This window comes from Fukomys damarensis, unplaced genomic scaffold (genome assembly GCF_012274545.1).
Source record: "Fukomys damarensis isolate Sample0158 unplaced genomic scaffold, DMR_v1.0_HiC HiC_scaffold_21, whole genome shotgun sequence".
Lineage (NCBI taxonomy): Eukaryota > Metazoa > Chordata > Mammalia > Rodentia > Bathyergidae > Fukomys > Fukomys damarensis.
Window position 1 is genome coordinate 38,743,635 of NW_022900933.1, and position 14,159 is coordinate 38,757,793.

A 14,159-nucleotide genomic window follows, 5' to 3' on the forward strand; every position below is an offset into this window, starting at 1 on the left:
TTTTTTTTTTTTTTTTTTTTTTGGTACCAGGGATTGAACTTGGGCCCTTGCACTTGCGAGGCAGGTGGCAGAACCCCTGAGCCAAATCCCTGGCCCCAAGAAATCTATTAATATGTCTATGAAAAGCAGTGCCATCCAAAGAGAAATAAGTAGTATATGTTTCTCATCTCCTTGGCTCATCATGTTGTAGTGTAAATTAAACATAAATACGTTTAAGGTCTTGGACAGAAATGAAATAATTCTACTGACAAAAGATTGCCAGAAGGGCTAAGTAAGGGCAGGCAAAGTTCCGTAGCGAGATGGCCTTGAATATCATTGTTCTCTTCTCTGCCCTGCCCCTCAGAATGGCCATGACGTGCAGACTGCAGGTCCTGAGGACCCCTCCTCACTCGTCGGCCCTGCCTGCCCCTGCTGTGAAGGAGTGGTGCCTTAGTGTGAGTGGCAGTGTTTCTGTCCTAATTGTGTGGTTTGCTTAAGAATATTTATTATAAGAATCTATTATTAAAAGATATTGGATACAACCAGAGGTGGATACCTGTAACCCACTGGTCAATAGGAGAGGAATATGAAGTCTTTTTTATGTGTGTGAGGTACTAGACATTGAACCTGGGGCCTTAGCGCAAATACATTTCCAGCATTTATTATTATTATTATTATTATTATTATTATTATTAATTATTAGTCTGTGTGACTAAGTTATACAGGCTGGGCCCCAACTCTGAATCTTCCTGCCTCAGCTTCCCAGAATTCTGAGGTTACAGTTGTATATCACCATCCCTGCTTAATAGTGACGTATTGGTAATGCATATGTAAACAGTAATTAATGAAACAGATATATCAATGTTGGAGTGATGTTATATAGAAATTAGAAATAACAAGCTGGACATGGTGGTGCATACTTACATTCCTAGCACTGAGGAGGCTGAAGCAGGAGGATTGTGTGAGTTTGGGTCCAGTATGAACTAGATACTGAAAGCCTGTCTCAAAAAAACAAAACAAAACAAAAATGAACAAACAAAAACAAGAGAAACAATGAAACAATGATCTTTGAGCCAGGGATTTAGATCAGTGGTGCCACTGCCTGCCTCACAAGCATAAGGTCCTGAGTTCGATCAATCACTAGACATAACAGGAATCATTGGGAAAAAAAAGACTAGTGCTGGATCCATAATGACTTTCCTGTGGCACATGCTTCACAGATGATGACTCCGTGTCTAGAATGCTCAGAGATTTTACAAATGAAGTCTCCTCTGTTCTCTGCTTTGAGCTGATCATAGTAGACAGGTGCCCATGGCATAAAAATGGTTTTTTATCTGTAAGTTCATTCGTTTTTATCCTCTTTATATTCGGATTGATAGAATAACATTTTTATAGAAAGAATTACCTAATTCTAAAATAAGTAGTGAGACAAGATAATATGTGGTGAAAATGTTGACAACTCAATGGAAATAAGTGTTCAATTATTGTAAAATACTTGATTTAGGACGACACAGACAGTATAATTAATAGATAATGTTCAACATCTATGTCAAGGAAACTTATAAGTAGTTTGTTTTCTTAACCCCCCCAATGAAATATGCTCCAAACAATGAATTGTTAAATTAACAACAACAACAACAAAAAAGATGTTAAGCAAAAACCAAGGAGAAATATATCATTTTTTAATGATCCAATTTGTTTTTTACTTTGGAGCCAATTTACACATTCCTCTGTGATCTGGAGTTCTCGGTTACATCTTTGTGTGAGGGACATGAAAGCCAGTGTGAATAATAATATCATGTTCTCGCTGTCTTCTGGAAGGCATTTGCTGTATTTTTCAGACATATTAAATTTAACCAAAAAAGGGGAAAGCACCAGTGCGCAGTATCTGATTGATATTAAACTTTACAGTAAGGCCCAAGTGTGAAATGCAGAGCATGGTATGAAAGAATTCGGGGCTCTGTGGAAACGATCGTGGAGAGAGATTTTAGCAGTGTTTAACATGCCTTCGCATCTTTAGATTCTGCTGGACTTCAGTTTTGGTGAACCATTAACGTAGTTGATAATAGAAAAGACAGCCAATCAGCACTGACGATGATTGAGGAGTGTGGGTGTACTGGATGAGCGCCACGTGTCTGGAACTAAGGTCCCGCACGGCCAGGATCCTAGCCAGTTCCCTTGTTTCAAAGCAGTCCAATGGACTGTGGCAGGATGTAGAATTATGTTATGTGAGAGATTTACTTGATGAGTTAATGATGCGAGGCCCCTTGTCGTCAGTGTGAAGTTGGCAGGAAGATGAATCTTTACACTGAGTGACACAGGTATGGAGAGCGGAGGCTCATTAGTGCAAGCTGTGTATTGCTGTGACACGTGACGGCTCTGATCTGACTGGGTGCCCATGAACCACAGGCTTTTAGAAATATTATGAATGATTTAATGGATAGTTAATAAGCAATGTAGACACAACGAAGGGATAGCGGGCCTTCCCTGGACCAGTGACAATCCTGCCGCGTTCAGGGGTATCTCCTAGTCCACACAGCGGGCAGTCCCATTTCATCTTCTGCTCTGCTTGTGCTCCTCAGAACGATGCCCCCCAGGACGTGGACGCGTTCATCCAGGGTTGCTGGCCACGAGACATCTGTGCGGCAGAGCCTGGGATGGATGTGAGTAGTGGTGAGAGCTTTTGTGGCTTCGGGAATTTGTTTAAGCTTATTTACTGCAGTGTTATGATGTGGAGTATGGTCACCCTGGGCCAAGTGTGGCAACACCAGGAGCGGAATTGATAAAATCAGGGTATGAAAATTTGACATAAACGAGGAGCATCGGAGCCTCTCTGGGGCTTTAACAGTGCCAGGCTGTCAATGCTCCTTAGTACGTGAATGCTGAAGCCACCGTGCAAGGTGGACGGGAGGTTCAGAGCGGACCGGCGCTGGGTTAATGATGACCACCTGTGGGGTATGAGTCAGAGGCGATGAATACCTGTCCTGGAACTCTGAGATCCAGCCCGGGAGACCTGGCCTTGCTCGATGTTCACCTGTTTCATGCTTTTCTCATAAATGAATTCCTAAAACCAGTGAACCCATAAACAGAGAGATCAGTGACTATCGAATGGGCGAAAGATCGTGCATTTCTGAAAACACAATGGTGCAAGAAATTCTGTTACGGAGTGCATGGATGGGGCCCTTGGCTAAGAACCGTGCACTCCGTGGAAAGGTCACGTGTCCACTGCAAAGGCCAATGAAAGAAAAAGCTCCCTGAAATGAAAGATGACGAGAGATAACAAGGCCAGGTCAGGGAGGAAAGTGTCATTTTGTGTCCTCTGCTCTGCTCTGTGCTCCTCAGGGTGGATGCTCCCCGGGGCCCAGGACACCCTGCTCGGCCGCCCGTTGCTCCTGTACCTGGGTGATGCCTTGGACAACGGTGAGCAGATGCCAGTCTCGCCTATGCTATAGTTGCTTTTCTGAGAAGTATTTACTACGTTGTTAAACAACGTTGAAGATGTACACAGCATCAGAGTAGCAGAGACGCTATGGTGACTGCTACATATTAACTTGCTACCTCTATAGCTGGGCCTTGGGAATTTATAGGCATTATGAATTTAAATATAAATTTGAATATATTAATGTAAAAGAATAAAGGAGAGGATGAAAACTATATAAATATACAGAGGTGAAGATGGCAAAGAGTATGTATTAATAAAACAGTAAGGTTAACAAGTTTTAGATTTTTTTTTTCTTTTTTGGTACTGGGCATTGATCTTGGGACCTTACGTTTTCAAGGCAGGTACAGCACCACTGAGCTACATCCCTGGCCCTGTGTTAGATGTTTTTAGTATGTATTAGAGCTTGGATAGGTAGGAAACTTCTCAAGTGTATGAGATCTTGCACGAAGGAGGCCACAAACTAATAGGTAATAGGCAATTATTGCTCTATACCAGTTGCTAGTTTGAAATATTTTTACTAGAGGAAAATGAGTAAATATTATAGTAATTGACAAAAACCTAAAAGACAGTGCTAATGAATGGTAAAGTGTATGGATCATTTGAGGGACTGACTCAGGCTTTGACTCCTGCTTTGCTCGGTCCTCTTTGGCAGGAGGTGCTGAGCTGAAGTAAGAAGCCCCTTGGATCCAGACGTCGTGGGAGGCCATTGTGTGAGGACAGGGACCCCCAGGAGTCACTGCAGGAAGTGTCTTCCTTTGGTAACCGATGAAAGATAATCACGGTCTTTTTTTCCATATTTTAAACAATACACTAAAAATGAAACATCGATGGTTTTAGCAGCAAATTGGAGGCACACAAAAGAAGAGCTTGGAACTAAATCACTAGATATTTTCTTTATTTGTTTTATTTCATCTGATACATGAAAGCATCAAAAGAACCCATATAAGGATATCTGCCATGCTTTAATACATGCATATATCATGTAGGGTTAATTGGGATGAATGTCAGTTTCCCCATCAGCTAGCATTTCTTTGTGAGTCAAACATCTAGTATTTCTTTCATTTGGTTTTTGAGGTATACAGAACATGGAGTTTCTGAATTCGAGCTGTCTCAGGTTACCCTTGGTTAACCTGTCCCCATCTTTCCCGCCACCCTACTGTGCCTTGCACCAGTAACTCCCAATTTCCCATCACCTTCCAGGAGATCAGCTTTTATATTTCACGTGTATGTGAAATCACGCTGTGCCTTTTTTTCCTCTTCCTGGTTTATTTCACTTAACATAATTGTGTCCAGTTTTATCCATGTTTTTGTAAATTGCAAGATTTCATTCTCTTTTTATGCCTAAAAAATTTCAAAGATGCATAATAGCTACAATGCCTGACCATAATAAATTAGGAATTCAAAGGAATAAGTAGCAAAATAAAAATAATAATAATTAGAATAAAAATATTGGCAGCAGATCTAAACAGACAGTTCTCAAAAGAAGATACCCGAATGCCCAATGGGTATATGAAAAACATGTTCCATGTTATTAATCACCAGGGAAACCACCATGGGAGATTGCCTTATTCCGATGAGGATGGCTGTTACCAAGAAGACAACAGCGGACAGTCTCTGAGGAGCATGTGCAGAAAGGTGACCCTTGCACACTGTCGGTGGGAAGGTGCGTTAGTGCAGCCGCCGTGTGGAGACGCCTCCAGAGTTAACACAGAGCTGCTCCACCCATCGCACTGCCAGGTCCAGATCCAGAGGTCTTGCAGCAGTAACCCTACCGGACATCTGCATGGCTGTGGCAATCACAGCACATTCTCTTGCTCCCAGATTCAGGGTCAACTGATGGGTGAAAGAGGAAAATGCAGGAGACAGGGCCAGTGGAATACTATTCAGACAGAAAGAGTAAATTACATTAAAGTTCATAATGCCTATCGGTGAAACATTAGGGTTGTTAATCAGTCATGAGCCACAAGGCTGCCTAATGACAGGCACGCAGTAGGGTGTATTAAAGGACTCTGTGTACTAAGAGACTCTGAGTCTGTTTTGAATCATTGTTATTTCATAGCTGTACCTTAATTAATAACTTGCTCAAAATAAATGTAGAGATGAATGAAAACCAGGACAAAACATGGCCCAGTGATGGAGGCTAATGTCATTTGAGCCATGGCACACGTGTCTCTGCAGAGATGGCCCAACTAATCTGGGCCACTGGTTACAAGGACATCTAGACCAGTTTAGGAATACCCAGGAATCTTTGTATTTCTATATTTCGCTTTTTTTCATCATAATTACAGGAATGAAAGCATTAATCAGTAAAGTATTGTTTAATTATAAAAATGTAAACTGATCCGTGTCATGTCTTTTCTATATTAGAAAAGCATTGAAGTCCAGTTCACAACGCTGTTCCCTGGCGTTCCCTGGTCTCTCTTTAGCTAGGAGGGTTACAGGGGGGTGAGATTTCAGACAGTGTTCAGGCTCTGAATGTCTCAGTTTTAATTCGTTATTTTTATCCTCTGTTCTGTGCCGTGCTTCTCTCAGTGCGCCCGTCTTAGCCAGTAGAGGAACCGAGAGATCAGCGTGAGTACCACTCATAATTCTTGTCTTGATTAGGATGTTTGTTTAGGACAATTCACTTTACCTTTAATACACAGAAAAACAGGATCATATTAGACCTAGTATAATCAGTGCAAATTTGGGAATAAGATGAATCTTTAGACTAATATATTTGTAAAACCCTAAGCTATAACAAAAGCTATATATTGACACGAGCAGCACTTTGGACACATATGATAGCTAGTCATGCTCGTGTTGGATTTGAGAACAATGAGCTTTTGCAGGCATTATTAATAATTCATAGACAATTGTGGCTATAGTTTGCAACACCCATTATATATCTTATAAATAACAGTCAGAGATGAACTCTAAGGTTCCAAATGAAAAGTAAGGATAAGTGGATGGAAACACATTAATTACTCTGATTTGAACAGAATGTAGTATGTGCACATATTGAAAGAACACATCACACACAGAAATATGTGCAATTATCATATATGAATAAAAAATGTAAACATGCTTCAGATGAAACATTTGTCAGTGACTGAATTGACCATCACACTGTAAAAACATATAGAAGTTTTATGCTGTACCCTATATATTTGGACAACTTATAGCCAAAAAGAAAGCATTGGAAAATAATGTTGGTTGGAATAAACAGCGAATCAAAAGAAAGTTAGGGGGGAATGGAATTGACCTTTTCTGGACCAGTGATGCTCTCTGCCAGCATATGAGCCTTGAGGGCACGGTGAATAACATGTGTCTGCCTGTCCGAGGTCCACTGAGAAAGATGGTGGACGAGCAGTCATCCCAGGGGAGATGTGTCACTTTTAACCCTCTGCTCTAGACTCCCCAGAATGCTCGTTGCCCAGGGCACTTTGGCTTTTTCCAGTCCAGATCACATCTCTGCACTGAACCTCAGGACCAAGATGAGTAGTACAGATCTTATCATGGTGTCTGTCATTTGTTTTTTGTTTTGTTTTGGTTTTTTGAGACAGGGTCTCACTATGTAGTGAGACTGACCTGGAACTCACTATGTAGCTCAGGCTGGTCTTGAACTCACAGCGATCCTCCTGCCTCAGCCTCCCGAGTGCTGGGATTACAGGCTTGCACCACCAGGCCCGGCTTGTCATTTGTTACTTGTTATATTATTTAGAAAGAATAAGTGACCACAACAAGGAAAGATAAAGAAAGACATGTTTGGATTTAGTATGTGGTGGCTGATGAATGGATAAAGAAAATGAAGTTGTTACATTCAGTGGAATACTAATCGGCCATATAAATTACATGAATGAAGGTTGCTAATGCTTAATGATAAGTATTGTGGAGAACATTATGATTGTTAATTGATCACAAGCTATGTAGAGGCTGATTAATGAAAGACATAGCCTTGTAGAATAGAGTTCTCTAGACTGAAGTTTGATTTGTTAGGCTATTGTGAATCATCTTGTTATTTTATTGTTATAAATTAATAGCTTAGTCAAAGAAATGTAGAAATTTTTGAACTTCGGCAAAAAATGTCCTAATGATGATGGTTGGTGTCATATGTGTCCTTCCATGTCTGTATCACAGAAGTAATGTTGCACGGCAGGTGCACAGACTTAGGAGGCTTGAGTCAGGAGGATATAGAATTCCAGCCAGCTTACACTACATAGTGAGTTCAAGACCAGCCTAGAGGAACAATTTAACAAGACCCCCTCTCAAAAAATAAAAAAACCCTAAAAAGTAAAAATTGATGTACACCATTTTCTTGGTAGAAGTTCCTCTGGACACTTAGAACTACTCAAGGATCATGATTTTCACATTTGTGTCTATATGCTTTGCTTCTGTTATTATAATTAAATTGATGAAAACATCAAACAATTATTAATAAAGTATTATTTAATTATAAAGATGGATAAAGAATCAAGGAATGCTATTACTAAAGTCCACTTTGCAGTCATGTTCCTTGATTGTTTTTCTCTGGCTAAAGAGGACATAGCGTTTTTTCTTGGCTAATGGTCACGTCCTTGGTATGTGATAATGGCGAACATGTTTATGCCTTAGAGAAAACAATATTTACTTTCAGATGAATTATGGAAACTGAGGCTTCATGGAACAAATGTCTCAGTTTTTTCTCTTCCTTTTCTTAATCCTCTGTCCTACTCCACAGTCCTACTGCTCCACTTCTTTGAGCTGATGAAGAGCTCTTCAAGGCCAGGCGCTCAGTGCTGCATCTCTGTTCGGAGCCCAGAATCAATGTGAGCACCACTCATAATTCTCAGATTGGTTTTGGGTGGTTTTCAGGAAGCATCCTGTTTTCAAAAAGAGCAAAATATGTTCACAGTCAGACTCCTGTGTCCAGTGTCAATTTGGGAACCAGATGAGTTTAGTGACTAATGCATGTCATGAGAAGACACACAGAATTAATGAGATTGAGAATATCATCCCGGATACGCACCAGAGCCAGCTCTATTCTTGAGTGTATCTGAATCTTAAGCTTTAAAAAATATTACTGATTCGGTGGATTCGTCAATACAAAATGTAGATAAGAATGAAGACAAATGGGCCTTTCCTGGACAAGTGATGATCTCTATCGGTGCATGAGTCTCATCTGATGAACAAAAATGTGCCTGCAATTCTGAGGTCCAGGATGAAAGATACCCAGGGGACTGAGGGTCTGTGGAGGAAAGTGCCGTTTTTATCCCCTGCTCTGCTCTGTACCCCTCAGAATGGCCGCTCCGGAGAGCTTCTCATTCCTCCAGGGTCAGCAGCAGACAGTTTCCTCACCGTGTTCAAACCAGGGACAAAGGTGAGTAGTGTGAGTTTTCTGTCATGCGCTTAGTGGGATCGTGTAAGGGTCCTGGCACACTGTTAAAGTGTGAGTATCATCACCTGAGGGTGTTATCACCAGAGCCAATGATACATTGAATGCCAGGTCTGAAATCTCAGGATAGGTCTTAGAAGACACACTGATGAGCGATGATGCTTCATACAGATTGCTGAATGTGAAGACCGTTTCTGGTCACCTCCTCAGTAAAAGGATTTTCAATAATTATCAGTGAAATAACAGAGAAGGGGAAAGAAAAGGAGAATTAGAAGGACAGTCCGGGGTCGATGGCGTTAGAGACGAGGATGACGTGTGTATCTGAACCTCTAAGGTCCAGCCCAAAAGAGACCTGGTCTCAGTGTCCTGTGTTTCATACTCTTAGTCCCATTTGATCAATGAATAAATTCATCAAGAGTTATAGAAATCAATCAAGAAAAAGTAGTTAAAGCATTGTCGAGTTGTAAAATACACAAATACACAATGAAGCAAGTAATACTGGATCTATGGAACACTCTGAAACAAATTTTCCGTGACTATTAGCTTTTGGCTAAGAGTTGTGTACTCAGTATGCAGGTAGACCCTCATTATGAGGCCAGGCTGTAGTGGATCATGTCAAAGAAAATGAAATGAATATATTCCACATAGTGATTGCCTAAAGAAGTGCCTACCTGGAAGATGGTAAGCCAAGGTCAGTGGAGGGCCGATTTGTGTTTCATAGTCTGTCGTGTTCTGTACTCCTCAGAATGGATGCTCTCTAGATGACTTATGTGTTCTGTGCAAGTCGGTTGCCTGCCTCTCTGGACGATACCTTGAACCACAGTGAGTAATACAGGCAATGTTGTTTTCTTTATTGGAGTTAATTTTCTACAACTAGTATCCAGTGTATTTAGAAAACATGTCAATAATCTAAGATCTCCACACTTGCCATTTTTAATATCAGCTGAGTGATTGTTGTATGAATACCACAGTGAGGCGGGTAAAAAAAGATGAATGTAGTCTGTGCTACAATGTATCCTCAGTGGATAGTGTGGATCCTCATGGTGCTATCCTTGTATTAATGGATTGCTGAATAGACCAATCTGTGTTAGTATAAGGTGAAACAGAGCCAATGTGGACCGATGATGATGACTGATGGTGAGTTCTGTACGATGAGCACCATATGTCTGGACCTCTGAGGTCCAGCACTGTTCAGTATCCCCTCCCTGAGGGGATAGTATGTTTGAAGGTCAGGATATAGATGACCTTTGTGTTTCACCATTCTCCTCATGGAGTGAAGAACTGTTTATATAGAGAGGAAAATACATTTCCATACAGACTGATAAATAATAAATTGAAATAACAAATAACGAATTGGCCCAGTGTACTTTGCCTTCTACTGGGGATGCCAGACACAATCAAGTGTAGGCAATAATCAGTTCTTGCTCTTGCTCTACCGCAAGTTTGGCATTTACCTTACCGAGAAAAAATCAATATTATCATAAACTAATAAGAGCCAAAACGAGGGTGTGGATAGTTGGTTGAATATATGGATCAGTGGCAATCATGTCTTAGGGTTTTTATGGTCTTTTCTGACTTGTACACTTCAGAATGGCTGTGTGAATTCTGCCAGGATCACGACAGTGCTGGACACCCTTGTGGCTGGGGAGAGACCACTTGGGTAAGAGGCAGTGCTTTTCCTCACTTGGGTATTCAACTAAAGGCAATCACAGTATTGTTGACATTTATAAATTAATCAGGATTATCCATGGCCTAATAATAAATGTGATAGAGAATGTCATTTTTACCAGGATCGTGAGCCAGATAGAGGTTGATTAATGAAAGACCCATAGTCTAGTGTGGAAAAGAAGCCAATAGGAAGAGATTAGATTTGTCAAGCATCATCTTCTTTAGTTTTTGGTGAGTCATGCTTCTCTTTTATTCTAATTAATTAATTAATTGTCAAAAATGCAGAATCAAAACCAAAATTAGGAGACCAAAACATGGACTTATGCTCTTGATTCGAGCTGACGTTAATGTCCAACCTGAGGAAAATGCAGTCTAGTTTTTGGAAGAAGTCATCCTCTGTGTCAGGGGTGTACAAGAGTCTTGGTCTTCCCTGTTGTCTTCTTATATTTAGATTATAGTACTATGTTAGATCAATGAGACAACCAGTCAAAAGTGCTCAATTATAGTGATTCAAGGAACATAGCCACTGCATTAAAAAAAACACTGAAGCCCAAGTTGTAAAATGTTTCATGTTTATTCCCTTTGCCCAGGGATGATATAGGCAATATAAGTTTCAGACAATGTTAATATTCTGGGTCTGTGACTGTTGTGAGTCAGGGTTAATTTATATTGTTATGTTAACATTTCTACTGTTATGCTAGTGATTGCATAAATGACTTTCTACATAAAAGGAGAAAGTCAACTGGTAATGGAACCAGTGTCTTGGTTTGCAACTTTCTTTACTTTTGTCACCTGTTTCATTCTGTGCTCCTGTTACTGCACCTGTGCAAGCTGATGTAAGAACTCTCCATGGCCAGTCGATCCATGATTCCGTCTGTATTCAGAGGCTGGATGTTGACTTGCGTACCAGAGTACTCATCTTGATTCCGGTGTTATGTGTAAGGGAGGCTTCCTCTATTTTGAAAAATCTGAAATGTGGCCATATAAGACATACTATAACCAGTGTAATTTGGGAATAACGTGAAGCTTTCTACTTGGAACACATATGTAGAAAACTGTGGATAATTAATGAAAGCCATATATTGATAATAGTTGTGGATAACACATTGATGTAGGATGGCTGCAAGTTTTCTGAAGGGTAGTGTTTTGAATTGTTATTAGTGGATTAATGATAAAATAAACAGACAAGGCAGAAAGGAAAGGAGAGAAAGTGGCAGTCCTTGCTCAATGGTGACCACTGGTGGTGATCCAGTCAGTCAGTGCAGTGTGTCTGGAGCTATAAGGTCTTTCCCCACAGACCCCTGGTCTTCATGTTCATGTACCATTCTGTAAGCAGATGTTTCGTTCTATAATTAGACCAGTGAGCAAGTCAAACAATGACTATAGAAATCAGGAAAGAGAAAAAGGTGAAGCATTGACCAAACAAAAATTATGTAATGTGGCAAGAACACCATTAATATATTGAAAACGTTGAGTTCCAAAGTTAAGGAAGGCACGTCTGAGGGCTCACCCTGTCTGGGCATCACATCCCCAGCATACACGTGAAATGAAAACACTGGAAACAGTGGGTGCCCCAAGGAACCACTGAAAGAAAGGTGATAAGCAAAAGTCAGTGAGAAAAGTGTTCTTTTGTGTCCTTGCTCTGCTCTGTGCTCCTCAGAATGGTGCTCCCCAGAGGCTCCCACATCCCACCTGGTCACTACTAGCCTATGGTTGTTCTCTGGATTATGCCTTGGACCATGGTGAGTAAAGGAAATGCTTTTGTCTCTGTTGCTTTTCTGAAAGACATTTACTACATTATCAGAACTATTAAAATACTCTTAGAGAAGCCCAAACGTGCTAGTTCTAATATAGAAGTAATAGAAGCATTTCCGTTATTTTTCTTTATATAAAATGAGGACAGTAGTGAGGAGATTCAGCCCCCGACTAATTGAGCTGCATGTACCTGGACATCAGCCACGTTAGTGGAATTATTGTCACATTTTGTGATTCATGGGTTCTTCTTAGTTATCAATCAGTGTACCAGTTTAGTTGGCAGTAGAGGATGGGAACCAATCCAAGACCAGTGATGTCAGCCAGCAGTGTGTGAGTCAGGCATGATGAGCACCTGCACCTTGAACTCCGATGTCCACCACAATGAGACTCCTGTCCATTCCCATTTTTACTGCGACTCCATGGACTGATAGCCCAATATGCAAGGAACTCCCCTTTTATTTTTGTGGCCATAATGTGAAAATATCAGCATAAAGGTGTAAACAATAAAGTTAATACACTCATGTGTAAATGTACAGAAATGAAGAAGGTGAGGAAGTGTTTATTCCTGAAATATATATTAAGGATTAAAATTGTTCCACATTTCTTAGTATCTACTACAAAAGCAGAACAGGTAAGAAATTTATCAAGTGTATTTCATCTTGGGCTGAGGCTGACCATCATGATAGAGGACAGCCATTTATTGCCCTATGTGCATTGCAAATTCAGAGTCAATTTGAATAAGCAGAAAATCAATAAATATTGTGCTAATAAAAGCCTAAAAGATTGTGCTAGTGAATGGTGAAATATAGATCATTGGAGAGACCATGTCAGTGTTCTTACCCCTTCTCTGCTTGGTCCTCTTCAGCAGGGAGTGCTGAGCTGGTGTGAGGAGCCCCTGTGTAATCCCCAAGACCACTATGAGTCACAGCTGAAGTTGTTCTCTTATTTGGGTAATGGATTAAAGGCATTCACAGCATGATCAGAAATTATTTGTGTATTCCTTTATGATCGTGTTTTTTAAAATTTATTTATTTATTTATTTATTTGGGTACCGGGGATCAAACTCAGGACTTTGCGCTTGCCAGGCAGGCAGCAAAACCACTGAGCTAAATCCCCAGCCTTATGATCATGTTTAAAACACACAGTAAGTCAATGAAAATGAAGTTTTAGCAGGAGACGGGAAAAGGAAAAGAAATGGAAAGGAACTCAAAGAAGGAACAGTAGATATTGTGTAATATTTTAAATGGTAACACTTGGATGCTATGTCTTATTTGTCGCATGCATGTAATGTTTATATTGGGTTAAATGTCAGCCTCATGATCCAAGCATTCAGTATCCTTTTGTCCTATTGAGTGGAACAGTGTAAAGTTGCCTTCCAGTCACCCTACTGAGCTACACCACACCAAAGCTTCTTTACTGTACCAGTGTCTCGTTATCCACTGGTCAGACTGTCCCCGTGTCTCCTTCCTCGCTGTTCTCCCCAGCATCTGGTAGCCCTCATTCCACACACAGCTAGAGAGCAACTTTTCTCTTCAACACAAAACAGTCAGGACGTATCAGGACGATGCCCAGTTCCATCCATGTTGTTGGGGATGAGAGTTCATCCTTTTCTGTGTCTAAACAGTATCTGACAGGATAATACCAGAATATATCCCTACGATGTATTTGACCTAACTAGACACTTCTCAAAAAAAGTTACACAGAAGACCCGGAGCTACATAACAATGGTGTTCAGCATCACGGAAGTACACTTCATAACCATTCATAAGACATGACTCCTCCCAGTACACATGGCCATTATAAAAAAGACTGGTGTTATCAAGACCTGGCATGTAAAGGTACAAGATCCCAGTAATGAATGTAACTGTACCATCTACCTAGAATGTACCAATAAATTCAATTTAATTAAAAAAAAGAAAATTAATAAAGTATGAGCACCACAAAAAAAAAAAAAAAAAGAAA

The 14,159-nt window shown here is 40.4% G+C and overlaps 1 long non-coding RNA gene, 3 other non-coding genes and 2 pseudogenes across 4 annotated transcripts in view; all 6 read left to right on the forward strand.

Moving 5' to 3' along the window:
• The window catches only part of LOC104851779, a 38,599-nt gene that overhangs the window by 21,943 nt on the left and 2,497 nt on the right, over nt 1-14,159 (forward strand). Inside the window, exons 15-28 of the long non-coding RNA XR_777285.2 lie at nt 344-434; nt 2,562-2,642; nt 3,322-3,399; nt 4,074-4,179; nt 4,964-5,084; nt 5,954-5,992; nt 8,121-8,208; nt 8,679-8,759; nt 9,520-9,596; nt 10,364-10,434; nt 10,565-10,673; nt 11,274-11,380; nt 12,103-12,184; nt 13,063-13,147. This is a non-coding gene — a long non-coding RNA (uncharacterized LOC104851779). The remainder of the gene's footprint in view (nt 1-343; nt 435-2,561; nt 2,643-3,321; nt 3,400-4,073; nt 4,180-4,963; nt 5,085-5,953; nt 5,993-8,120; nt 8,209-8,678; nt 8,760-9,519; nt 9,597-10,363; nt 10,435-10,564; nt 10,674-11,273; nt 11,381-12,102; nt 12,185-13,062; nt 13,148-14,159) is intronic.
• LOC117287213 lies at nt 2,910-2,982 on the forward strand. Its single transcript, XR_004518412.1, has one exon. It is a non-coding gene; the product is annotated as a small nucleolar RNA SNORD113/SNORD114 family (small nucleolar RNA).
• Nucleotides 6,672-6,750, forward strand: LOC117287165 (annotated as a pseudogene).
• LOC117287158 lies at nt 8,524-8,599 on the forward strand (annotated as a pseudogene).
• Nucleotides 9,889-9,959, forward strand: LOC117287214. The gene has a single exon (XR_004518413.1). It is a non-coding gene; the product is annotated as a small nucleolar RNA SNORD113/SNORD114 family (small nucleolar RNA).
• On the forward strand, nt 12,501-12,574 carry LOC117287166. Its single transcript, XR_004518380.1, has one exon. It is a non-coding gene; the product is annotated as a small nucleolar RNA SNORD113/SNORD114 family (small nucleolar RNA).